This window comes from Scyliorhinus torazame, chromosome 4 (assembly GCF_047496885.1).
Source record: "Scyliorhinus torazame isolate Kashiwa2021f chromosome 4, sScyTor2.1, whole genome shotgun sequence".
Lineage (NCBI taxonomy): Eukaryota > Metazoa > Chordata > Chondrichthyes > Carcharhiniformes > Scyliorhinidae > Scyliorhinus > Scyliorhinus torazame.
This window is the reverse complement of record NC_092710.1, coordinates 53,458,066-53,485,411: the sequence shown is the minus strand read 5'-3', so window position 1 is coordinate 53,485,411 and position 27,346 is coordinate 53,458,066. Positions and strand designations below refer to the sequence as shown.

Here is a 27,346-nt window from a genome sequence, read left to right as displayed (position 1 = left end):
TGCCCAGCTCCCAGTCCCAGGCATGGGGGTGGGGGTGGGGGGGGGGCTCTGTCACACCCTGTGGGGATTCCCTGATTTGGGAATAGAAATAAATTCTGGGGGGGCGATTTTAAAAAGTCTCCTAAAGGAATTGGCGGCTGATTCCCCCAGTGTAAAGAGGGCAGTGACGTGATGACTTTGCATTTGTCTCTGTGTCTGTCGCTCTCTCTGTCGCTCTGTGTCTGCGTCATTTTCTCGTTCTGTCGATACCTCTCTGACTGCCTAACTCTGTCTCTCTCTTTACCTCTCTCTCTCCCTCTGTCTCTGTGCCAGTTTCTCATTCTGTCTCTCTCTGACTGCCTGACTCTGTCTGTCTCTCTCTCTCTGCCTCTATCTTCTGTCTGTCTCTCTCTCCCTGTCGGTCTGTCTCTACCTCTCTCTGACTGCCTGACTCTGTCTGTCTCTCTCTCTCTGCCTCTATCTTCTGTCTGTCTCTCTCTCCCTGTCGGTCTGTCTCTACCTCTCTCTGACTGCCTGACTCTGTCTGTCTCTCTCTCTCTGCCTCTATCTTCTGTCTGTCTCTCTCTCCCTGTCGGTCTGTCTCTACCTCTCTCTGACTGCCTGACTCTGTCTGTCTCTCTCTCTCTGCCTCTATCTTCTGTCTGTCTCTCTCTCTCCCCGTCGGTCTGTCTCTACCTCTCTCTGACTGCCTGACTCTGTCTGTCTCTCTCTGCCTCTATCTTCTGTCTGTCTGTCTCTCTCTCTCCCTGTCGGTCTGTCTCTACCTCTCTCTGACTGCCTGACTCTGTCTCTCTCTCTCTGCCTCTATCTTCTGTCTGTCTGTCTCTCTCTCTCCCTGTCGGTCTGTCTCTACCTCTCTCTGACTGCCTGACTCTGTCTCTCTCTCTCTGCCTCTATCTTCTGTCTGTCTGTCTCTCTCTCTCCCTGTCGGTCTGTCTCTACCTCTCTCTGACTGCCTGACTCTGTCTGTCTGTCTCTCTCTGCCTCTATCTTCTGTCTCTCTCTCTCCCCCCGTCGGTCTGTCTCTACCTCTCTCTGACTGCCTGACTCTGTCTCTCTCTCTCTGCCTCTATCTTCTGTCTCTCTCTCTCCCCCCGTCGGTCTGTCTCTACCTCTCTCTGACTGCCTGACTCTGTCTCTCTCTCTCTGCCTCTATCTTCTGCCTCTGTCTGTCTCTCTCTCCCTGTCGGTCTGTCTCTACCTCTCTCTGACTGCCTGACTCTGTCTGTCTCTCTCTCTCTGCCTCTATCTTCTGTCTCTCTCTCTCTCCCCCTGTCGGTCTGTCTCTACCTCTCTCTGACTGCCTGACTCTGTCTGTCTCTCTCTGCCTCTATCTTCTGTCTGTCTGTCTCTCTCTCCCTGTCGGTCTGTCTCTACCTCTCTCTGACTGCCTGACTCTGTCTCTCTCTCTCCGCCTCTATCTTCTGTCTGTCTCTCTCTCCCTGTCGGTCTGTCTCTACCTCTCTCTGACTGCCTGACTCTGTCTGTCTGTCTCTCTGCCTCTATCTTCTGTCTCTCTCTCTCCCCCTGTCGGTCTGTCTCTACCTCTCTCTGACTGCCTGACTCTGTCTCTCTCTCTCTGCCTCTATCTTCTGTCTCTCTCTCTCCCCCTGTCGGTCTGTCTCTACCTCTCTCTGACTGCCTGACTCTGTCTCTCTCTCTCTGCCTCTATCTTCTGTCTGTCTGTCTCTCTCTCCCCCTGTCGGTCTGTCTCTACCTCTCTCTGACTGCCTGACTCTGTCTGTCTCTCTCTCTCTGCCTCTATCTTCTGCCTCTGTCTGTCTCTCTCTCCCTGTCGGTCTGTCTCTACCTCTCTCTGACTGCCTGACTCTGTCTCTCTCTCTCTGCCTCTATCTTCTGCCTCTGTCTGTCTCTCTCTCCCTGTCGGTCTGTCTCCACCTCTCTTTGACTACCTGTCTCTCTCACTTCTCTCTCACTCCCTCTGTCTCTGCCTGCCTGTCTGTGTGTCGTTGTGTCACTCTCTTTCTCTTTCTGTCTGTCTCATGGTTTAAAGTGCTCAACACAGCTGACATTGCAATAAATCCAGGTTCGAGTTAAATGCACAGGAAATATTTGGATTTGAGTTTTAGTGATGTACTGACTTTGCATTTTTCCCTTCTCTCTGTGTGTTTCTGTCTCTGTCTGTTTCTCTCTCTCCCTCCCATCTTTGTCTTCAGCTTGTGAAGTATCAGAGAGAGACAGAGAGAGAGAGACGGAGACAGAGAGAGAGAGTCAGAGAGAGAGAGTCAGAGAGAGAGAGAGAGTCAGAGACAGAGAGAGAGACAGAGAGAGACAGAGTCAGAGAGACAGAGTCAGAGACAGAGAGAGAGACAGAGAGAGAGACAGAGAGACAGAGAGTCAGAGAGAGAGTCAGAGAGAGAGACAGAGAGAGAGACAGAGAGAGAGAGACAGAATCAGAGAGACAGAGAGTCAGAGAGAGAGACAGAGAGAGAGAGACAGAGAGAGAGACACACAGAGAGACAGAGAGAGAGAGAGAGACACAGAGAGAGTCAGAGAGAGAGACAGAGAGAGAGAGAGAAGCCAGAGGGGCAGGGAGCGGGAAGAGGAGATTTTTGGATGAGGGTCTCTGCTGCACAGCCAGGGCAGACCCCCACCTCCCCCCCCATATTCCTCACCCCGCCATGGTGTCCACACTGTAAACCTAAATAGACGGAGGGAAAGGGCGGGGGGAGAAACAGGGTGAGGGAGAACCAAACTGAGAGGGGGTGGGGAACATTGGGGACTCAGTGGGGGAAATCGATGCTGGATCTTGGAGCGGTTGAGTCCTCCTCCGTTGTGGGGCTGCCCGTGGGATCCTGCTGTGCAGAATGGTCTTCATTGTAACTTTAGTCATTAGTACATTGACTGGTGGGGGTGGGGGGTGGGGGGAGGAAGGTTTTGGGTTTTAGTTCTGTAATCATGAAAATTAAACATGTCCAGTGTGATGGGAAAGGAGAGAGAGAGAATGGGAAAGGAGAGAGAGAATGGGAAAGGAGAGAGAGAAAGGAAAAGGAGAGAGAGAAAGGAAAAGGAGAGAATATGGTAAAGGGGGAGGGAGAGAGAGAAGGGGACGGAGATTGGTAACGGTGCCTTGGAGTCTTGCTGGGCAGAGATGACCTCCCGGAAAGTGCCTCCCTAAAGAAGCAGCCGCTGGGTTTTAAATCCATCCTCCACTTGTGAAGCTGGTGGGAGAGGGACGGGAATTGAAAGTTGTTTACGGTGAAGTTTTATTCCTGGATAATTCTGCTGCCAGTTTTCCCCATACGGGGATGAATTGAGGGATTCAGTGCAATGTGCAGGAAGCATTTTGAGTTTATTGAGGTGTTGACTGGATTTCTCTCTCTCTGTCTGCCTGTCCACATTTTGGACCATCTGTGAATTTTGTGTTTATACAGATCCACCCTGGATAATGTTGCTGTCCAGCTTGTTTTAAAGAAGGATACAGCTCTGGGGAGGATCAAAGGATGTGGGGGGGGGGACGGACAGGTTACTGAGTTGGATGGTCAGCCGTGATAATGAATGGCAGAGCAGGTTGGAAGGGCCGAATGGCCTGCTCCTGGTTTCCGTGTTTAAATTGTTCCCCTGTCCGTGAGCAGGTTGTGTGTGTGTGTGGAATCGTGCTGTGTACTCGCCTGGTCTGGCTCCCTATTACTTACAAACACCCGCGAGCTCACTGTAAATGTAAAAGATTGAGGGATAGAGGGAGGCTGGGAGAAGGAGAGGCAGACACAGAGAGAGATAGATAGGGAAATGGAGGGAGGGAAGGGCAGCTGAACAGGGAGGGGCTGGGAGGGGGTGTGTGAGGGGCTCAGGAAGGGTAGTGGAAAGAGACAGAGTGTAAGGAGGGGGGGATGTCCACCTCTGCCGTGGGACTGTTACTGGGATCTTGCTGTGCGGAACTGCCTTCATTGCGGCTGTAATCGATTCATTGACTGGAGAGGGTTTGGGATGTGATTGTGGAATGTTAAACATTAAAACATGTCCAGTGTAGCGGGACTTTATGAAAATCGCTTATTGTCACAAGTCGGCTTCAATGAAGTTACTGTGAAAAGCCCCTAGTCACCACATTCCGGCGCCTGTTCAGGGAGGCTGGTACAGGATGATAAGACATGAACATTTCGAAGGACATTTCGATCGAGCGTTGACAAGGGCCTGGAATGTAAAAGGCGGTGACTGGAAGCGGGCTTAAATTGCCAATCAGAACGTTAGTAATGTCACATTTACATGGAAAAGGCCAGGGACCATTTTAATTCACTTTACTGAGTTTCTGAGTGCAGAATGTTCTTGTCTCTGTCTCTTCCAGATTTCTCTCTGTTGGAGAGAATTGGGCGGTTGCGACACCCAACGTGTGGTGACATTCAAGGCTCTGGGCCTAGTGCTGGGCAGAGGGATGAGAGCAGATTAGAGTATTTACACTTGTCTCTCCAGGCTTGGTGGGTGGAAGGGCCTGTTCTGTACGGTCTGATTCTGTGGAGATCTGGCTCAGAGAGGGATAGGGAGAGAGAGAAATGAAACGAGAGAGAGGGAGAGAAATGAAATGAGAGGGAGGGAGAGAAATGAAATGAGAGGGAGGGAGGGAGAGAAATGAAATGAGAGAGAAATGAAATGGGAGAGAAAGAGAGAGATGGAGGCAGAGGTAAGTGATGGAAGTTGAAGGCTGGGGATGTGAAGGGGATCTGGAGGGGTGGGGGAGAGAGATAGAGAGTGTGAGAGGGGTGTCCTGCACCATCGTGGTACTGCCAGTGGGATCTTGCTGTGTAGAATTGCCTTCATTGCTCATGTACACTGACTGGAGGGGTGATTGGATCTGATTGTGCAATTAGGACGGAGATAGGGGAGAGTGCAAAGCCAGAGGGAGAGGAAAGAGAGACAAGAGTCATGGATGGGGGTTCCTGGTGTAGAGTCAGGGTCCAGCGCCCCCCCCCCCCCCTTGCGCCCACTCAACCCACCCCATATTCCTCGCACGGCGACAATGTCCACACTGGGGGGTGGGGGATGTTGGGGGCTGTGTGGGTGAAAGAGAGCCAATGAGGCGATGGGGTGGGAGGGGCTATCCAGAGACAGCAAAGCAGAGGTGGACATTGGTTGGTGGTTCAAGGGAGGGGGGGATAAAGACACAGAATCTGACGGTCTCCAGTGTGGGATCTTGCTGTGTGAGGCTGAGGGAAATATTGACGTGGGGCGGTGGGACCACTTGGGAGAGGCGAGCTTTGATCAGGAATAGTCAGCGTGGCAGAGGGAGGCCGTGCTGAACCAATGGGACTGAATTATTTGAGGAGGTGACCAGATGAGGGTGGTGCAGTTGATGTAGTTTATCTGGATTGCAGCCAAGCCTCTGACAAGGTCCCACATGGGAGACTGATAAAGAAGTTAAATGCACATGGGAGATCGGGTAACTTGGAAGCAGAACTGAGTTAGTGATAAGAGACAGAGGGTGGTGGGAGAAGCCTGTTTGTGTGACTGGACGCCTGTCGAAAATGAAAATCGCTTATTGTCACAAGTAGGCTTGAAATGAAGTTACTGTGAAAAGCCCCTAGTCGCCACATTCCGGTGCCTGTTCGGGGAGGCTGGTACGGGAATTGAACCATGCTTCTGGCCTGCCTTGGTCTGTTTTCAAAGCCAGCAATTTAGCCCTGTGCTAAACCAGCCCAGTCATAAAGTTAAAGATGTTTACAGCATGGAAACTGGCCCTTCGGCCCAGCGTGTCCATGCTGCCCTGTTTCTATCACTAAGCTATTCCCACTTGCCCGCATTTGGCCCATATCCCTCTGTACCCACCCTGCCCATGGATGGGAGGGTTCCTGCCCCCCTAGACCCCGCCCCACATTCCTCACCTAACAACTGCGGCACTTCTCACCTCAAACCCTTTTTTATCAAATCCGGCCGATACCACATTGCAGTGTGTGTGTGGGATCCTGCTGTGCGAGGGTGAGGGACATATTGAAGTGGAGTAAGAGGGGGTAGTTTGTTTGGAGAGGGGTAAATGTTCTCGGGTGTTTGTGGGATTGGACTGTGCACTGCCACTGTACCATGGAATATACTGACTTCCAAGTGTTTGTGAGAGAGGGAGAGGCGACTGATGGAAGGGGAAGCGTCAGTATTAATACTGAATGAGGAAACAGCAGCAATCCTGGAGCACTGGCTCGGGAGACATTATCTTTGACCTTAATGATTTTGACAGTAAAATTCTCTCGTCCCACATTGTTGTAATGAAGTAAAGATGCTCCATCTGTGCAGTAATTGAGTAGCAGGTGCTACATCGGTGTTGTAATTGGTTAGCAGGTGCCCCATCAGTGCTGTAATTAATAATTGTGCTCGCTCAGTGTTGTAATTGTTTATCGGGTACTCCCTCAGTATCAGTGTTGTAATTGGGTATCAGGTTCTCTGTCAGTGTTGTAATTGGTTAACGGGTGCTCCCTCAGTGTTGTAATTGGTTATCGGGTGCTCCGTCAGTGTTGTAATTGGTTAACGGGTGCTCCCTCAGTGTTGTAATTGGGTTATCGGGTGCTCCCTCAGTGTTGTAATTGTTTACCGGGTGCTCCCTCAGTGTTGTAATTGTTTATCGGGTGCTCCGTCAGTGTTGTAATTGTTTATCGGGTGCTCCCTCAGTGTTGTAATTGTTTATCGGGTGCTCCCTCAGTGTTGTAATTGTTTACCGGGTGCTCCGTCAGTGTTGTAATTGTTTACCAGGTGCTCCCTCAGTGTTGTAATTGTTTACCGGGTGCTCCGTCAGTGTTGTAATTGTTTATCGGGTGCTCCTCAGTGTTGTAATTGGGTATCGGGTGCTCCGTCAGTGTTGTAATTGTTTATCGGGTGCTCCCTCAGTGTTGTAATTGGGTATCGGGTGCTCCCTCAGTGTTGTAATTGGTTATCGGGTGCTCCGTCAGTGTCGTAATTGTTTATCGGGTGCTTCCTCAGTGTTGTAATTGTTTATCAGGTGCTCCCTCAGTGTTGTAATTGACTATCGGGTGCTCCCTCAGTGTTGTAATTGTTTATCGGGTGCTCCCTCAGTGTTGTAATTGTTTATCGGGTGCTCCGTCAGTGTTGTAATTGTTTATCGGGTGCTCCGTCAGTGTTGTAATTGGGTATCGGGTGCTCCGTCAGTGTTGTAATTGACTATCGGGTGCTCCGTCAGTGTTGTAATTGGGTATCGGGTGCTCCGTCAGTGTTGTAATTGGGTATCGGGTGCTCCGTCAGTGTTGTAATTGGGTATCGGGTGCTCCGTCAGTGTTGTAATAGTTTATCGGGTGCTCCGTCAGTGTTGTAATTGGGTGTCGGGTGCTCCGTCAGTGTTGTAATAGTTTATCGGGTGCTCCGTCAGTGTTGTAATTGGTTATCCGGTGCTCCCACAGTTTTGTAATTGGTTATCGGGTGCTCCGTCAGTGTTGTAATTGGTTATCGGGTGCTCCGTCAGTGCTGTAATTGGTTATCGGGTGCTCCCTTAGTGTTGTAATTGGTTATCGGGTGCTCCCTCAGTGTTGTAATTGGGTATCCGGTGCTCCCTCAGTGTTGTAATTGACTATCGGGTGCTCCGTCAGTGTTGTAATTGGGTTATCGTTTGCTCCCCGAGCGTTGTAATTGGTTTTCGGGTGCTCCCTCAGTTTGTAATTGACTATCGGGTGCTCCGTCAATATTGTAACTGGTTATCGGGTGCTCCGTCAGTGTTGTAATTGATTATCGGGTGCTCCGTCAGTGTTGTAATTGGTTATCGGGTGCTCTCTCAGTGTTGTAATTGGTTATCGGGTGCTCTCTCAGTGTTGTAATTGGTTATCGGGTGCTCCATCAGTGTTGTAACTGGTTATCGGGTGCTCTCTCAGTGTTGTAATTGGTTATCGGGTGCTCTCTCATTGTTGTAATTGGTTATCGGGTGCTCCGTCAGTGTTGTAATTGTTTATCGTGTGCTCCCTCAGTGTTGTAATTGTTTATCGGGTGCTACCTCAGTGTTGTAATTGTTTATCGGGTGCTCCATCAGTGTTGTAATTGTTTACCGGGTGCTCCGTCAGTGTTGTAATTGTTTATCGGGTGCTCCCTCAGTGTTGTAACTGGTTATCGGGTGCTCTCTCAGTGTTGTAATTGGTTATCGGGTGCTCCGTCAGTGTTGTAATTGTTTATCGGGTGCTCCGTCAGTGTTGTAATTGGGTATTGGGTGCTCCGTCAGTGTTGTAATTGTTTATCGGGTGCTCCCTCAGTGTTGTAACTGGTTATCAGGTGCTCTCTCAGTGTTGTAATTGGTTATCGGGTGCTCTCTCAGTGTTGTAATTGGTTATCGGGTGCTCCGTCAGTGTTGTAATTGTTTATCGGGTGCTCCCTCAGTGTTGTAATTGTTTATCGGGTGCTCCATCAGTGTTGTAATTGTTTATCGGGTGCTCCCTCAGTGTTGTAATTGTTTATCGGGTGCTCCACCAGTGTTGTAATTGTTTATCGGGTGCTCCGTCAGTGTTGTAATTGTTTATCGGGTGCTCTCTCAGTGTTGTAATTGTTTATCGGGTGCTCCCTCAGTGTTGTAATTGTTTATCGGGTGCTCCCTCAGTGTTGTAATTGTTTATCGGGTGCACCCTCAGTGTTGTAATTGTTTATCGGGTGCACCATCAGTGTTGTAATTGTTTATCGGGTGCTCCCTCAGTGTTGTAATTGGTAATCGGGTGCTCCATCAGTGTTGTAACTGGTTATCGGGTGCTCTCTGTGTTGTAATTGTTTATCGGGTGCTCCACCAGTGTTGTAATTGTTTATCGGGTGCTCCGTCAGTGTTATAATTGTTTATCGGGTGCTCTCTGTGTTCTAATTGTTTATCGGGTGCTCCCTCAGTGTTGTAATTGTTTATCGGGTGCTCCCTCAGTGTTGTAATTGGGTATTGGGTGCTCCGTCAGTGTTGTAATTGTTTATCGGGTGCTCCCTCAGTGTTGTAACTGGTTATCAGGTGCTCTCTCAGTGTTGTAATTGGTTATCGGGTGCTCTCTCAGTGTTGTAATTGGTTATCGGGTGCTCCGTCAGTGTTGTAATTGTTTATCGGGTGCTCCCTCAGTGTTGTAATTGTTTATCGGGTGCTCCATCAGTGTTGTAATTGTTTATCGGGTGCTCCCTCAGTGTTGTAATTGTTTATCGGGTGCTCCACCAGTGTTGTAATTGTTTATCGGGTGCTCCACCAGTGTTGTAATTGTTTATCGGGTGCTCCGTCAGTGTTGTAATTGTTTATCGGGTGCTCTCTCAGTGTTCTAATTGTTTATCGGGTGCTCCCTCAGTGTTGTAATTGTTTATCGGGTGCACCCTCAGTGTTGTAATTGTTTATCGGGTGCACCATCAGTGTTGTAATTGTTTATCGGGTGCTCCCTCAGTGTTGTAATTGGTTATCGGGTGCTCCCTCAGTGTTGTAATTGGTTATCGGGTGCTCCCTCAGTGTTGTAATTGGTTATCGGGTGCTCTCTCAGTGTTGTAATTGGTTATCGGGTGCTCCATCAGTGTTGTAATTGTTTATCGGGTGCTCCGTCAGTGTTGTAATTGTTTATCGGGTGCTCCGTCAGTGTTGTAATTGTTTATCGGGTGCTCCGTCAGTGTTGTAATTGTTTATCGGGTGCTCCGTCAGTGTTGTAATTGTTTATCGGGTGCTCCCTCAGTGTTGTAACTGGTTATCGGGTGCTCCCTCAGTGTTGTAACTGGTTATCGGGTTCTCCCTCAGTGTTGTAATTGGGTATCCGGTTTCCCTCAGTGTTGTAATTGACTATCGGGTGCTCAGTCAGTGTTGTAATTGGGTTATTGGGTGCTCCCTCAGTGTTGTAATTGGGTATTGGGTGCTCCCTCAGTGTTGTAATTGGGTATCGGGTTCTCCCTCAGTGTTGTAATTGACTATCGGGTGCTCCGTCAGTGTTGTAATTGGGTGCTCCCCGAGCGTTGTAATTGGTTTTCGGGTGCTTCCCTCAGTGTTGTAATTGGGTATCGGGCGCTCTCTTAGTGTTGTAATTGACTATCGGGTGCTCCGTCAGTGTTGTAATTGGGTATCGGGTGCTCCCTCAGTGTTGTAATTGGGTATTGGGTGCTCCCTCAGTGTTGTAATTGGGTATCGGGTTCTCCCTCAGTGTTGTAATTGACTATAGGGTGCTCCGTCAGTGTTGTAATTGGGTATTGGGTGCTCCCTCAGTGTTGTAATTGCAAAGCAGTGGGGCTGAAAGGGTCGCAGTCCTCAGCAACGGCAGGGAGCTGGATAGACACGATAGGTACAGCTGCTTCAGGAGGGACAGAGGTGCAGGAAAGGGGAGTTGCCTTTTTGATTAAGGGCAACGCCACGGCAGTAGTCAAGAGATGAAATAACCGAGGAATCATCCAGCAATGTTTTGTGGGTGGAACTAAGGATGGGATGGTGACCTCAGTGGGATTGTACCCAAATAGTCAACAGGAATTAGAAGATGAAATGTGCAGGGAGATTGGGGAAACTTGCAGGAGTAATAGGGTGGTCACACTGGGGGATTTTAATTTTCATAATATAGTCTCGGTCAAGGTTGGGGGTGAGGGAAAGAGTGAGTGTGCAAGAGGGTAGGGGGAGTCTGAGGGGGAGAGGGTGGGAGGAGTCTGAGGGGGAGTGGGTGGGAGGAGCCTGAGGGGGAGTGGGTGGGGGGGGAGACAGAGGGGAAGAGGGTGGGGGGGGGGGGGGGGGGGAGTCTGAGGGGGAGAGGATGGGGGGAGACAGAGGGGGAGGGGGTGGGGGGGGGAGACAGAGGGGGAGAGGGTGGGGGGAGAGGGTGGGGGAGACAGAGGGGGAGAGGATGGGGGGAGACAGAGGGGGAGGGGGTGGGGGGGGGAGACAGAGGGGGAGAGGGTGGGGGGAGAGGGTGGGGGAGACAGAGGGGGAGAGGGTGGGGGGGGAGACAGAGGGGGAGAGGGTGGGGGAGAGAGGGGGGAGACAGAGGGGGAGAGGGTGGGGGGAGACAGAGGGGGAGAGGGTGGGGGGAGACAGAGGGGGAGAGGGTGGGGGGAGACAGAGGGGGAGAGGGTGGGGGGAGACAGAGGGGGAGAGGGTGGGGGGAGACAGAGGGGGAGAGGGTGGGGGAGAGGAAGACAGAGGGTGGGGGGAGACAGAGGGGGAGAGGGTGGGGGGAGACAGAGGGGGAGAGGGTGGGGGGCGGGGGAGAGACAGAGACTAAACACCAGTCCTGAAGTGAGCAGGGAGAGTGGGGGAGGGGAAAGTGTCAGATATTTATCAGGATTTGTTGGAGGCAAAGGAAGACAGAGGGGGAGAGGGGGGGGGGGGGGGGGGAGACAGAGGGGCAGATGTGGGAGGCGGGGGAGAGACAGAGACTAAACACCAGTCCTGGAGTGAGCAGGGAGAGTGGGGGAGGGGAAAGTGTCAGATATTTATCAGGATTTGTTGGAGGCAAAGGAAGACAGAGGGGGAGACAGAGGGGGAGAGGGTGGGGGGGAGAGACAGAGGGGCAGATGTGGGAGGCGGGGGAGAGACAGAGACTAAACACCAGTCCTGGAGTGAGCAGGGAGAGTGGGGGAAGGGAAAGTGTCAGATATTTATCAGGATTAGTTGGAGGTGGAGGAACTGAAGGGCAAGTGGGAGGAGGAGTTAGGTGGAGAGTTAGAGGCGGGTCTGCGGGCAGACACCCTAAGCAGGGTTAATTCCTCCTCACCATGTGCCAGGCTCAGCCTAATCCAGTTTAAAGTGGTACACCGGGCACACATGGCAGCGGCGAGGATGAGCAAGTTTTTTGGGGTAGTAGATAGATGTGCGAGGTGTGCAGGAAGCCCAGCAAACCACGTCCACATGTTTTGGGCATGTCCGAAGCTCAGAGGGTTTTGCTGAAGCAATGTCCAGGGTGCTAGACACGTGGGTGGTGACGAATGCAGAGGCAGCGATCTTTGGAGTGTCAGAAGACCCGGGAGTTCAGGGAGTGAAGGAGGCCGACGTTCTGGCCTTTGCCTCCCTGGTAGGCCGTAGATGGATCCTTTTAACGTGGAGGGACTCGGAGCTCCCCCGAGTGTGGAGACTTGGCTCAGTGACATGGCTGGGTTTCTCCAGCTGGAGAAAATAAAGTTTGCCTTGAGGGGGTCAATGCTGGGGTTCTCTCGGAGGAGGCAGCCGTTCGTCGAGTTTCTCGGGGAAAATTAATGTCAGCAGAAGCAGCATTGTGAAGAGGGGGAGGAGAGGTGCAATATGGTTAAGGGATGTACAGAAGGGGTTGGGTGGGAAATGTCTAGTCTACCATGTTGATGGTTATGTTATAATTGCTTTTGTTATTGTTATAAAAATTATGCAAGTACTTCAATAAAATGTTTTTTAAAACAACTAAATTGTAGCATCGTCTGGCCGTGTTTATAAAATGGGTTTTATTAAACAGATTGAGGGCAGTCCCAGAATGTTGCTGTGCCTTTATTATTTCAATAACGCTTGGCTTTAATCAATTTCCAGCTTTCTCTCCCCGAGGAAAGTTGATTTTGAAGCTTGGACGACGCAAAGAGAATCTTTCCTCGGTGAGCAATCCTCAGACAGGAGTTCTAACCTGAGAGAAACAGAATAAATGTCAATGTGTGTTTGTCCGGCATTATTGGGGTTTCATTATTCTAATCGGCACTCAAGCGTTGGGCTCGATTTTGTTTTTTTGGGAGGTGTGGGCTGGAGTCTCAGTGTCTCTGGGGGTGAGTGGGGGGGGGGGGAAGAAGAGGCAGGAGTCAGTGTCTCTGGGGGGAGTGGGAGACCGGTGACATTTGCACACCAAGGGTTGGGTGAGTTATTCCAGTGAACAAGATGTCGTGTGGGAGCTGGAGGGAACGCAGCCTCAGGAGGGGATTAAGGAGGTGGAGTGTGGGAGCTGGAGGGAACGCAGCCTCAGGTGGGGATTAAGGAGGTGGAGTGTGGGAGCTGGAGGGAACGCAGCCTCAGGTGATTAAGGAGGTGGAGTGTGGGAGCAGGAGGGAACGCAGCCTCAGGAGGTGATTAAGGAGGTGGAGTGTGGGAGCAGGAGGGAACGCATCCTCAGGAGGGGATTAAGGAGGTGGAGTGTGGGAGCTGGAGGGAACGCATCCTCAGGAGGGGATTAAGGAGGTGGAGTGTGGGAGCGGGAGGGAACGCATCCTCAGGAGGGGATTAAGGAGGTGGAGTGTGGGAGCAGGAGGGAACGCAGCCGCAGGAGGTGATTAAGGAGGTGGAGTGTGGGAGCAGGAGAGAACGCAGCCTCAGGAGGGGATTAAGGAGGTGGAGTGTGGGAGCAGGAGGGAACGCAGCCTCAGGAGGTGATTAAGGAGGTGGAGTGTGGGAGCAGGAGGGAACGCAGCCTCAGGAGGGGATTAAGGAGGTGGAGGTTGGGAGCAGGAGGGAACGCATCCTCAGGAGGGGATTAAGGAGGAGGAGTGTGGGAGCGGGAGGGAACGCATCCTCAGGAGGGGATTAAGGAGGTGGAGTGTGGGAGCAGGAGGGAACGCAGCCGCAGGAGGGGATTAAGGAGGTGGAGAGTGGGAGCAGGAGAGAACGCAGCCTCAGGAGGGGATTAAGGAGGTGGAGTGTGGGAGCGGGAGGGAACGCAGCCTCAGGAGGTGATTAAGGAGGTGGAGTGTGGGAGCAGGAGGGAACGCAGCCTCAGGAGGGGATTAAGGAGGTGGAGGTTGGGAGCAGGAGGGAACGCAGCCTCAGGTGGGGATTAAGGAGGTGGAGAGTGGGAGCAGGAGGGAACGCAGCCTCAGGAGGGGATTAAGGAAGTGGAGAGTGGGAGCAGGAGGGAACGCAGCCTCAGGAGAGGATTAAGGAGGTGGAGTGTGGGAGCAGGAGGGAACGCAGCCTCAGGAGGGGATTAAGGAGGTGGAGGTTGGGAGCAGGAGGGAACGCAGCCTCAGGAGGTGATTAAGGAGGTGGAGTTTGGGAGCAGGAGGGAACGTAGCCTCAGGAGAGGATTAAGGAGGTGGAGTGTGGGAGCAGGAGGGAACGCAGCCTCAGGAGAGGATTCAGGAGGTGGAGAGTGGGAGCAGGAGGGAACGCAGCCTCAGGAGAGGATTAAGGAGGTGGAGAGTGGGAGCAGGAGGGAACGCAGCCTCAGGAGGGGATTAAGGAGGTGGAGAGTGGGAGCAGGAGGGAACGCAGCCTCAGGAGGGGATTAAGGAGGTGGAGAGTGGGAGCAGGAGGGAACGCAGCCTCAGGAGAGGATTAAGGAGGTGGAGAGTGGGAGCAGGAGGGAACGCAGCCTCAGGAGGGGATTAAGGAGGTGGAGGTTGGGAGCAGGAGGGAACGCAGCCTCAGGAGGGGATTAAGGAGGTGAGTGTGGGAGCAGGAGGGAACGCAGGAGGGGTCTGATGTGTTTTAATAAATTAAATAGTGGATTTGCACCTTCATTTCATTTGAACTCTCCCCGTGTTGGTCAGGGTTTTGGGGGGCCCAACCCCCCCCCCCCCAACCCAACCGCCCCCCCCCCCAACCCAACCCCCCCCCACCCCTCCAACCCCCCCCCCCCCCCCACCCAGCTCTGTATCCACATTGGCAATAAAATGTGTAAACAACCAACCTGACCTGAGGATTGTTTTTTTTCCCAGGGGGATTATATTTGGGGGGGAAAATATTTGGAGGGGGGGAAATAATTGCAGGAAAACGTTTTTGGGTTGTAAAAAAATTTGAGGGGGGGTGGGAATAGTTGGCGGGGGGGGGCAAATAGAGGGGGGGAAAACAGTTGGGGGGGGGAAAACAGTTGAGGGGGGGAAAACAGTTGGGGGGGGAGGGGAAACAGTTGGGGGGGGAGGGGAAACAGTTGGGGGGGAGGGGAAACAGTTGGGGGGGGAGGGGAAACAGTTGGGGGGGGAGGGGAAACAGTTGGGGGGGGGGGACACAGTGGGGGGGGGGACACAGTGGGGGGGGGGACACAGTGGGGGGGGGGACACAGTGGGGGGGGGGACACAGTGGGGGGGGGACACAGTGGGGGGGGGGACACAGTGGGGGGGGGGACACAGTGGGGGGGGGGACACAGTGGGGGGGGGGACACAGTGGGGGGGGGGACACAGTGGGGGGGGGGACACAGTGGGGGGGGGGACACAGTGGGGGGGGGGACACAGTGGGGGGGGGGACACAGTGGGGGGGGGGACACAGTGGGGGGGGGGACACAGTGGGGGGGGGGACACAGTGGGGGGGGGGACACAGTGGGGGGGGGGACACAGTGGGGGGGGGGACACAGTGGGGGGGGGGACACAGTGGGGGGGGGGACACAGTGGGGGGGGGGACACAGTGGGGGGGGGGACACAGTGGGGGGGGGGACACAGTGGGGGGGGGGACACAGTGGGGGGGGGGACACAGTGGGGGGGGGGACACAGTGGGGGGGGGGACACAGTGGGGGGGGGGACACAGTGGGGGGGGGGACACAGTGGGGGGGGGGACACAGTGGGGGGGGGGGACACAGTGGGGGGGGGGACACAGTGGGGGGGGGGACACAGTGGGGGGGGGGGACACAGTGGGGGGGGGGGACACAGTGGGGGGGGGGGACACAGTGGGGGGGGGGGACACAGTGGGGGGGGGGGACACAGTGGGGGGGGGGGACACAGTGGGGGGGGGGGACACAGTGGGGGGGGGGGACACAGTGGGGGGGGGGGACACAGTGGGGGGGGGGGACACAGTGGGGGGGGGGGACACAGTGGGGGGGGGGGACACAGTGGGGGGGGGGGACACAGTGGGGGGGGGGGACACAGTGGGGGGGGGGGACACAGTGGGGGGGGGGGACACAGTGGGGGGGGGGGACACAGTGGGGGGGGGGGACACAGTGGGGGGGGGGGACACAGTGGGGGGGGGGACACAGTGGGGGGGGGGACACAGTGGGGGGGGGGACACAGTGGGGGGGGGGACACAGTGGGGGGGGGGACACAGTGGGGGGGGGGACACAGTGGGGGGGGGGACACAGTGGGGGGGGGGGACACAGTGGGGGGGGGGGACACAGTGGGGGGGGGGGACACAGTGGGGGGGGGGGACACAGTGGGGGGGGGGGACACAGTGGGGGGGGGGACACAGTGGGGGGGGGGACACAGTGGGGGGGGGGACACAGTGGGGGGGGGGACACAGTGGGGGGGGGGGACACAGTGGGGGGGGGGACACAGTGGGGGGGGGGACACAGTGGGGGGGGGGACACAGTGGGGGGGGGGACACAGTGGGGGGGGGGACACAGTGGGGGGGGGGACACAGTGGGGGGGGGGACACAGTGGGGGGGGGGACACAGTGGGGGGGGGGACACAGTGGGGGGGGGGACACAGTGGGGGGGGGGACACAGTGGGGGGGGGGACACAGTGGGGGGGGGGACACAGTGGGGGGGGGGACACAGTGGGGGGGGGGACACAGTGGGGGGGGGGACACAGTGGGGGGGGGGACACAGTGGGGGGGGGGACACAGTGGGGGGGGGGACACAGTGGGGGGGGGGACACAGTGGGGGGGGGGACACAGTGGGGGGGGGGACACAGTGGGGGGGGGGACACAGTGGGGGGGGGGACACAGTGGGGGGGGGGACACAGTGGGGGGGGGGACACAGTGGGGGGGGGGACACAGTGGGGGGGGGACACAGTGGGGGGGGGACACAGTGGGGGGGGGACACAGTGGGGGGGGGACACAGTGGGGGGGGGGACACAGTGGGGGGGGGGACACAGTGGGGGGGGGGACACAGTGGGGGGGGGGACACAGTGGGGGGGGGGACACAGTGGGGGGGGGGACACAGTGGGGGGGGGGACACAGTGGGGGGGGGGACAGACACGGGGGGGGGGGGGACAGACACGGGGGGGGGGGGGACAGACACGGGGGGGGGGGGGACAGACACGGGGGGGGGGGGGACAGACACGGGGGGGGGGGGGACAGACACGGGGGGGGGGGGGGGACAGACACAGAGAGAATGACACAGAGAAAGACAGAAAGAGAGAGAAAGGACAGAGAGAAAGAAGGACAGAAAGACGGAGAGAAAGTGGGAAAAGACACAGAAAGGGGGAAAGACAGAGAGAGGGAAAGACAGAGAGAGGGAAAGACAGAGAGAGGGAAAGACAGAGAGAGGGAAAGACAGAGAGAGGGAAAGACAGAGAGAGGGAAAGACAGAGAGAGGGAAAGACAGAGAGAGGGAAAGACAGAGAGAGGGAAAGACAGAGAGAGGGAAAGACAGAGAGAGGGAAAGACAGAGAGAGGGAAAGACAGAGAGAGGGAAAGACAGAGAGAGGGAAAGACAGAGAGAGGGAAAGACAGAGAGAGGGAAAGACAGAGAGAGGGAAAGACAGAGAGAGGGAAAGACAGAGAGAGGGAAAGACAGAGAGAGGGAAAGACAGAGAGAGGGAAAGACAGAGAGAGGGAAAGACAGAGAGAGGGAAAGACAGAGAGAGGGAAAGACAGAGAGAGGGAAAGACAGAGAGAGGGAAAGACAGAGAGAGGGAAAGACAGAGAGAGGGAAAGACAGAGAGAGGGAAAGACAGAGAGAGGGAAAGACAGAGAGAGGGAAAGACAGAGAGAGGGAAAGACAGAGAGAGGGAAAGACAGAGAGAGGGAAAGACAGAGAGAGGGAAAGACAGAGAGAGGGAAAGACAGAGAGAGGGAAAGACAGAGAGAGGGAAAGACAGAGAGAGGGAAAGACAGAGAGAGGGAAAGACAGAGAGAGGGAAAGACAGAGAGAGGGAAAGACAGAGAGAGGGAAAGACAGAGAGAGGGAAAGACAGAGAGAGGGAAAGACAGAGAGAGGGAAAGACAGAGAGAGGGAAAGACAGAGAGAGGGAAAGACAGAGAGAGGGAAAGACAGAGAGAGGGAAAGACAGAGAGAGGGAAAGACAGAGAGAGGGAAAGACAGAGAGAGGGAAAGACAGAGAGAGGGAAAGACAGAGAGAGGGAAAGACAGAGAGAGGGAAAGACAGAGAGAGGGAAAGACAGAGAGAGGGAAAGACAGAGAGAGGGAAAGACAGAGAGAGGGAAAGACAGAGAGAGGGAAAGACAGAGAGAGGGAAAGACAGAGAGAGGGAAAGACAGAGAGAGGGAAAGACAGAGAGAGGGAAAGACAGAGAGAGGGAAAGACAGAGAGAGGGAAAGACAGAGAGAGGGAAAGACAGAGAGAGGGAAAGACAGAGAGAGGGAAAGACAGAGAGAGGGAAAGACAGAGAGAGGGAAAGACAGAGAGAGGGAAAGACAGAGAGAGGGAAAGACAGAGAGAGGGAAAGACAGAGAGAGGGAAAGACAGAGAGAGGGAAAGACAGAGAGAGGGAAAGACAGAGAGAGGGAAAGACAGAGAGAGGGAAAGACAGAGAGAGGGAAAGACAGAGAGAGGGAAAGACAGAGAGAGGGAAAGACAGAGAGAGGGAAAGACAGAGAGAGGGAAAGACAGAGAGAGGGAAAGACAGAGAGAGGGAAAGACAGAGAGAGGGAAAGACAGAGAGAGGGAAAGACAGAGAGAGGGAAAGACAGAGAGAGGGAAAGACAGAGAGAGGGAAAGACAGAGAGAGGGAAAGACAGAGAGAGGGAAAGACAGAGAGAGGGAAAGACAGAGAGAGGGAAAGACAGAGAGAGGGAAAGACAGAGAGAGGGAAAGACAGAGAGAGGGAAAGACAGAGAGAGGGAAAGACAGAGAGAGGGAAAGACAGAGAGAGGGAAAGACAGAGAGAGGGAAAGACAGAGAGAGGGAAAGACAGAGAGAGGGAAAGACAGAGAGAGGGAAAGACAGAGAGAGGGAAAGACAGAGAGAGGGAAAGACAGAGAGAGGGAAAGACAGAGAGAGGGAAAGACAGAGAGAGGGAAAGACAGAGAGAGGGAAAGACAGAGAGAGGGAAAGACAGAGAGAGGGAAAGACAGAGAGAGGGAAAGACAGAGAGAGGGAAAGACAGAGAGAGGGAAAGACAGAGAGAGGGAAAGACAGAGAGAGGGAAAGACAGAGAGAGGGAAAGACAGAGAGAGGGAAAGACAGAGAGAGGGAAAGACAGAGAGAGGGAAAGACAGAGAGAGGGAAAGACAGAGAGAGGGAAAGACAGAGAGAGGGAAAGACAGAGAGAGGGAAAGACAGAGAGAGGGAAAGACAGAGAGAGGGAAAGACAGAGAGAGGGAAAGACAGAGAGAGGGAAAGACAGAGAGAGGGAAAGACAGAGAGAGGGAAAGACAGAGAGAGGGAAAGACAGAGAGAGGGAAAGACAGAGAGAGGGAAAGACAGAGAGAGGGAAAGACAGAGAGAGGGAAAGACAGAGAGAGGGAAAGACAGAGAGAGGGAAAGACAGAGAGAGGGAGACACAGAGAGGGAGACACAGAGAGGGAGACACAGAGAGGGAGACACAGAGAGGGAGACACAGAGAGGGAGACACAGAGAGGGAGACACAGAGAGGGAGACACAGAGAGGGAGACACAGAGAGGGAGACACAGAGAGGGAGACACAGAGAGGGAGACACAGAGAGGGAGACACAGAGAGGGAGACACAGAGAGGGAGACACAGAGAGGGAGACACAGAGAGGGAGACACAGAGAGGGAGACACAGAGAGGGAGACACAGAGAGGGAGACACAGAGAGGGAGACACAGAGAGGGAGACACAGAGAGGGAGACACAGAGAGGGAGACAGAGAGAGGGAGACAGAGAGAGGGAGACAGAGAAGGACAGAAAGAGAGAGAGAAAGAAGGACAGAGAGAAAGAAGGACAGAGAGAAAGACAGAGAGAAAGAAGGACAGAGAGAGAAAGGACAGAGAGAAGACAGAGAGAAAGAAGGACAGAGAGAGAGAGAGAGAGACAGAGAAAGACAGAGACAAAGAAGGACAGAGAGAAAGGTCAGAGAGAAAGAAAGTCAGAGAGAAAGAGAAGGACAGAGAGAAAGATAGCGAGAGAAAGAAGGACAGAGAGTCAGAGAGAGAAAGAAGGACAGAGAAAGACAGAAAGAGAGAGAGAGAAAGACAGAGAGAGAGATGGAGACAGTGAGAAAGTCAACGTGGAGAAAAGCTAGATCATACATCGTTATGGAATGAAAGACAGAGATTGAGATAGGGAAAAGACAGGGAGAGAGAGATTGGGTGGAATGCAGTAAGAAAGAGAGAGAGAGAGAGAGTGGATTGAAAAGAGACAGTCAGTAGCAGAATGAGGCAGGAATCAAAGAGACAGAAATTGGAGTTTCATACTCACCGTTCCACATATCTCCAGGGCTTGATTCACCCTCAGCTCAGCCTCGGTGTTGGGGAGAGAGATCCCAGGTCAGAATTGTACTGTGGGGTGCAAAATATCAGAGCTGCGACTCCATGCTCACACACACACATTCACACACAGAGCTCAGACACTTATACTTACGAGGTCCACATGGTAAAGAGAGAGAAGATGGATTCCTACTCTTTAAATACCCCCAATGAGTCACAAAAAGAATCCCCACCTCCCCACTAATGATACCCAACCAGCTCACGGTTATCCTCACCTGAACACACCTCCTCCAGGTCTGGGCCAGACCAAGAGAAACCTCAGAGATTGGGGGGGTGGCTTGTCGACCCCTGCTCGAAGGATTATCCCAGGGCTGTGTCTCTCTCTCTCTCTTGCCCCAATCCACACCTCGGCCACAACGCAGATCCCAATGAACACCATCTACAACTGGCCATTGCAGCTTGATCATCTCCGACTACAGAAGGTAGAGCCACTCCTGATTTGCTGCTTTATGTTAAGTTTCCACATTTCTTCCAAACATTCTTGCTGTTTTTACAGTGGGGGCTCACGCTTAGAAACTGACCTCTTTGTTTAACGTGCCTGTGTGTGTGTCCCTGTGTGTGTGTTTGTGTCCCTGTGTCTGTGTGTGTGTGAGTCTGTGTGTGTCCCTGTGTGTGTGTGTGTGTTTGTGTCCCTGTGTGTGTGTGTGTGTGAGTCTGTGTCTGTCCCTGTGTGTGTGCCTGTGTGTGTGTGTCCCTGTGCCTGTGTGTGTGTGTCCCTGTGCCTGTGTGTGTGTGTGTCCCTGTGCCTGTGTGTGTCTCTTCGTGTCTGCCTGGACATTCACATTTAGGCAGTCGCTACAGTTTAGAGCTGGAAAACGTGACACATTTCAGAATCTTAGCACTCGCTGAGCAACGGGGAGAGATCTGATGCTGCAAATGTGCCTTTGACAAGTAGCCTCAGAGAGATACAGGAGGCTCAGCTCTCTGTAACCTGTACCTCACACACACTCAGCTCCTGTGTCACAGGCATTCCAGGCCCAGCTCTCTGTAAACTGTACCCCACACACACACTCAGCTACACAACAACTCCTGTGTCACAGGCATTCCAGGCTCAGCTCTCTGTAAACTGTACCCCACACACACTCAGCTACACAACAGGTCCTGTGTCACTCGCAATCCAGGTGACTCATTTGAAAAATTTAAATGAAAATCGCTTATTGTCACAAGTCGGCTTCAAATGACGTTACTGTGAAAAGCCCGTTTGGGGATGCAGGTACGGGAATTGAACCGTGCTGCTGGCCTGCCTTGGTCTGCATTCAAAGCCAGCGATTTAGCCCTGAAATCTGTGAGGCTTTATTCCATGACGATCACATTACCCCAAAAGTTGACTCCCATGTGAATACAGTGTGTGTGGCACTGCAAGGGACTCCAATACACTGACCCATTGGTTACGTTAACAATCTTCATTTACTACCCAACATTCTCCCATGTGTGTTGTGTGACACACATCATACTGACAGCTCTCCATCCACAGCAACTTGCAGCCACCTCCCGGAGACTTTGGCAGCGAGTGAACGAGTGTCAGCTCCACTCAGCTTCGGGTGTCTTTGGAGTTTAATTTGAAAATTTTATATCCCTCACTTCCCTGCCTCCCAGACTGTGTGCTGACAGCTCGGATATGTGTGGACCCCTGTCACTGTAGCAAAGTCACTCTGCTGGACTCCCCCGGTGGGAGAGTCATCCTCACTCATTTCCATTGAAACATGCTGCTGCGAACATAACTCAGTAGAAACAGAGTCTTCAGCCCTCTGCTCAGGAGCTGGGCTGGTCACACACAGCCTCAATATACTCAACAGACACAGCAGCAGGAGACAGGACTCTAACCTGCTTTTTATTGTAAGAAGTCTTACAACACCTCTTCATTCACCTGAGGAAGGAGCAGTGATCCGAAAGCTAGTGAATCAAAACAAACCTGTTGGACTTTAACCTGGTGTTGTTAGACTTCTCACTGAGCCCAGGCCATTCCAAAACCGGCATCTCCACATCATGGCTGCTTTTTATTATTCATTTCTCCACTGGTTGCAGGCCCCTCTGTTTGGGACAGGGACAGCATTTTATAATCCATCCCTATTTGCTGCTGGCTATGGTTAGAATATCACACACACTCACAGATCTTCAACGACACAGTCACACAAACATATTCACACACACAGCCACACACACACACACAAACATATGCTCACGTGCCCTGACATGCTGGCCAGACACATACATATTCACACACACACACACACACAAACACTCACATACACAAACATATGCTCACGTGCACTGACATGCTGGCCAGACACATACATATTCACACACACAAGCAGTCCTATCCTCACATAAGCAGATGGACACAAGCTCTCACACACACACTTACACACACTCACATAAATCTTCACACACAAGCTCTCACACACAGACTCACACACACACATGCTCACGTACCTTACCCACATTTGCTGATTACTATTACATTAAAGCTGACTTTAACTTGAATCAATTTCTTCCAAAAGTTCTGATTGCTTTTACAAATGGAGCTGACATTTGCAAGCTGACCTATTTGTTGTGTGTGGGGGCGAGAGTGTGTCTGGGTTACATGTTTCGTCTGTCCACAGACATTACCGGCAGGAACCTTTACACATTTCAGAATCATAAACAACTCGGTGGCAAGAGATTCAGAAGATCAAATGCTGCATTTTTCTGCCTCTGACAAGCAGCTCTGCAGAGGCAGTGAGAGAGAGACCCTCTGGTGGGGAATGTCTGAATCACACACACACCTTTACCAATCTCCACCTAGTGGGGAATGTCTGAATCACACACACACCTTTACCAATCTCCACCTAGTGGGGAATGTCTGAATCACACACACCGTTACCAATCTCCACCTAGTGGGGAATATCTGAATCACACACACACCTTTACCAATCTCCACCTAGTGGGGAATGTCTGAATCACACACACACCTTTACCAATCTCCACCTAGTGGGGAATGTCTGAATCACACACACACCTTTACCAATCTCCACCTAGTGGGGAATGTCTGAATCACACACACACCTTTACCAATCTCCACCTAGTGGGGAATGTCTGAATCACACACACACCTTTACCAATCTCCACCTAGTGGGGAATGTCTGAATCACACACACACCTTTACCAATCTCCACCTAGTGGGGAATGTCTGAATCACACACACACCTTTACCAATCTCCACCTAGTGGGGAATGTCTGAATCACACACACACCTTTACCAATCTCCACCGAGTGGGGAATGTCTGAATCAAACACACACCTTTACCAATCTCCACTTAGTGGGGAATGTTTCGACAAGACAGTGCTTGCGACTGAGTACAGTATCGGACAGCAAGTGATGCTTTCTGTATATAACCCCAGCACATTCCTGTCACCAAAATTACTGGGTCCGTACTCCATTGCGGATAAAGTGAGCCCTTCTGTATATAAAATAAAGTATCCCAATGTGGGAGGAAACCGGAGCACCCGGAGGAAACCCACGCAGACAAGGGGAGAACGTGCAGACTCCGCACAGTCACCCGAGGCCGGAATTGAATCCGGGACCCTGGAGCTGAAAGACGTGCTTGTTTGGTGAATTGGACATTCTGAATTAAGGGCACACTTTGACACTGAAGACATTGAAATGGGCTTCAGAGAAGCAGAATCAGGTAAAGATTGGTGTTGAATAAAGGAATCAGGAAGGAAGGGTGATTCAAAAGTAGGTCAAAGAACTTTGGAGGTTGTGAAGGGTAGAGGGCGTGTGGGTGAGTTGGTTGGGGAACTGCAGAGCAGAGCAATAACGGTAAGGAGACTGAAATAAACATCATGCCAGAGTTGGAGGAACAAAGATAGCTTGGTGTTGGGGAATTGTTAATCTAGAGATTACTCAAACTAGGAGGAATGATATCCAGAAAGGATTTAATTCTGACTGAGTTTCAATTTAAAGGTGTTGGTGGATTCAAAACGGAGTACAACTATTCAAACCTAATGATATTCTGATCACTCTTCCCAAATGTTCTCTTACTGAAACATCCGGTATTTCATCCTCCAGAACCTGTTACAGTACAGCTTCCTTCACCATTGGAACAGAAATACACTGACCAATAAAGTTTTCTGGCTCACATCGCAGGAATTCCTCTCACTCTTTGGCTTTACACTGTTGCTATTAAGTTTATATTCAGATAATTGAAGTCCACCATGATCACTACTCTGCTGTTCATGCGTCTGCTTATAATTACTGACTTTGCTCCTCCCCACAATTTGATGACCTATTGTACCCACTGTCTAGTGTAGCAGCTCCATATTGTTCCTTAATTCTAACCTTTTAGATCTCAACATCAGCCCTCTATGCAGCTGTAAATAGTTACTCAATCAATAGTGCCGCTCCTAGGTCTTGTTTTCTCTTCGACTCACTTTTATGAATATCTTGTGGCCAGAAATGTTATGTTCCTAATTCTCCCCTTCAGTTAGCTCTCTATTATTTGCAGTATCTAACAGTCCCAGCGTGTGGCAACCTTTGTATGCAGCTCACCAACAGCTTCACAACATTCCCTTTATTTATGTAAATTAACTTCAAACCCATTTTTGACAACACTGCATTTGCTCTGAACCATTATAGGATGCCAATCATTTTCCTTTCTATTTTGGGGCTATGATAGATGGAGTTAAGATAGATACCAAGCATAATTGAATTAAATGGATAAATGGGCTCAAGGGGTTGAATGTCCACCTTGTGTTCCCACAGTCCCGCATTTAAACATGGCCTGAATAATGAACTGAAACATTTGTTAATTCTAAAGCTAACCAGGGTTTCTGAGCAATCACTTCAGTACAGGAGAGTTTTTTTAAATGTTATATTTAAAATTATCTTTCTTTATTTTTTTTAGAAATTTAGAATACGCAATTATTTTTTTCCAATTAAGGGGCATTTTAGCACAGCCAATCCACCTATCTTGCACATCTTTGGGTTGTGGGGGTGAGACCCACACAGACACAGGGAGAATGTGCAAACTCTACACGGAAAGGGACCCAGGGCCAGGACCAAACCTGGGTCCTTGGCGCCGTGAGGTAGCAGTGGTGACTTCAGTGCAGGAAGTTTTAAACATCCCCTTTAACTGGACATCACGGATCTTTTTCAATTAAGGCTGAATGGTATCTTTTGTGAAGTTCACAGAATTCCAGGGCTATGAAGATCAGATAATGGGTTAGGGAGAGGAAACTTTGAAAAATATAGTTTAGTAAAAGCACACCAAATGCACCGTCCTCTGTTTAGTCAAGTTAAACGGCAAAGCTCAAAAGGAACAATGGTTTTTATTCAGTTGGTTAAAAGCTCTGAATAATAGGTGTTATATTTCAAGATTTTAATGACAAAGATACTGAAATTGTTGATTTATCACCTATCCAGAAGCTGAACCGATGTGTCCAGGATTCTGGAATTCAAACACAAATCCCTTCCACAAGATAAAATAATCTTATTGCTAAATTAATAAACACTCAGTGTTGCGTGCTCTTTGGCACCATTTCAGTCTCCACCTCAGTCAGGAATTCCAGTGGTTCTCCTCCACCCACCTGGCAGGACAAGATAACACTTGTTCAGAATGTTGTTTTTCTGTGTGCCAGCGACAGATACAGTGCAGTCCTTCTCATTAGCCAATGCAATGTTTATATAAAGCCTTCCTGTTCCAACCAGTTTATTTGTGTGTGGGTCAAGCGCCCGACTGCTCAACAAGTGGTTGATTCGAGATTTAAACAGGATTGTGTTTGTACCAGGTGTGCACGGGTTTCCAGTTCACCCGAATGCTGTCAGATTGAAGACTTCACAGTTGTTCGGGTCAGCAGCTGGAGAAGGTGAAATAACATAACATCTGCACATTTACAAAAAGTGTGAGAAATTATATGAATTGTAACTTGAATCCAGGCAGAATAATTGACAGATTTGGGCAAATTCAAACAACATTCATTCCTTTTGCAGTGTTCTTTGACTTTCTGATTGACAGATTCTGAGAACTTAAGTAAAACACAAACATCCAAACCTTTTTGATTCTCAGGCCTGTTCCTGGAAAATGTTTCGAAATCTCCATTTCCTCTTGTACTTCAGATAAACCTTGTGCGATGTTCAGATACTCAAATGGAGCAGAACTTGTTTAAAACGATCAGCTTTCATGAAATCAATTCAATGCTAACGTCGCAGTAAAATCTGCGTCTAAATGCGCGTCTGCTCACTGTCCGATCCCACCGGCTCCATCTCCCCCGGGTTACAATCTGTTATATGTTGCTGCAGTGTTTCCCTCACTGTCTTGACCGGCTCCATCTCCCCCGGGTTACAATCTGTTATATGTTGCTGCAGTGTTTCCCTCACTGTCTTGACCGGCTCCATCTCCCCCGGGTTACAAACTGTTTCTCTGTCACGATTATAATGGTCAACATTTAAATTATTTCTCACCGTCGAGGACGCACCAGAACATTCCAAACTGAATCCGCGCGCGCTCAGAATTCAGCCCGGCGCGTGCGCACTGGGAGCAGGCGCTCCTCTTCGACCTGAGGTGCTGGTGAAATTGTGCACACGCGCAGTGCAGGGCTGCGACTTCTCTCTGGCGCCGTCCGCCGCGCGCCCGAGCGGTTCAACGGCCGAGGCGCGCGAAGCAGAATCGGAGTGACGTGCGCCGAGAGGCTGCCGCGTGCTGCAGTGCAGAGGGATCTGGTGTCCCGAGGCATGATTCACACCCAGTTAACACACAGGTACAGTAAGCGGTTCGGAAGGACACTGAATATTGATTTTATTTCAAGGGAGACTGTTGCATTTTTAAAAAACGAAGTCTTTCTGTCACTTTTTAAAATTCAGTCTTGATGACTCTCTGGCTGGTGCAGGATTTATTGTCCATCCCTGAGTGACCCTTGAACTGACTGGTTCGCTTGGCCATTTCAGTCAACCACATTGCTGTGGATCTGGAGTCACCTGCAGGATGACAGATTTCCTTCCCTAAAGGACATGAACTAACCAGATAGATTTTTACACAGTGGTTTGATGGTCATCATTTGATGTTTCATTCCGGTGGCTCATAAGAATACAAGGGAAACTCCATCAATAACGTTTCGAATTGCACGCCCCAGCATCAGTGGGAAGACCAAACATTTCAGTGCCTTCCTTGGGGACAGTAACACAAACACTCTGGAAAATCCCCTGCAACGTTACCTTTGATGAACCTGCTAATGAGCAAA

General features: G+C 51.9%; 1 protein-coding gene and 1 long non-coding RNA gene across 2 annotated transcripts in view; both read right to left on the bottom strand.

Moving 5' to 3' along the window:
* The window catches only part of LOC140411350 (NACHT, LRR and PYD domains-containing protein 3-like), an 888,640-nt gene that overhangs the window by 319,055 nt on the left and 542,239 nt on the right, over positions 1–27,346 (bottom strand). The gene's annotated exons all lie outside the window — the stretch shown is intronic.
* Positions 25,420–26,677, bottom strand: LOC140410211 (uncharacterized). Its single transcript, XR_011940561.1, has 2 exons — positions 26,161–26,677; positions 25,420–25,966 (listed from the first exon to the last, which is right to left on the bottom strand). It is a non-coding gene; the product is annotated as an uncharacterized lncRNA (long non-coding RNA).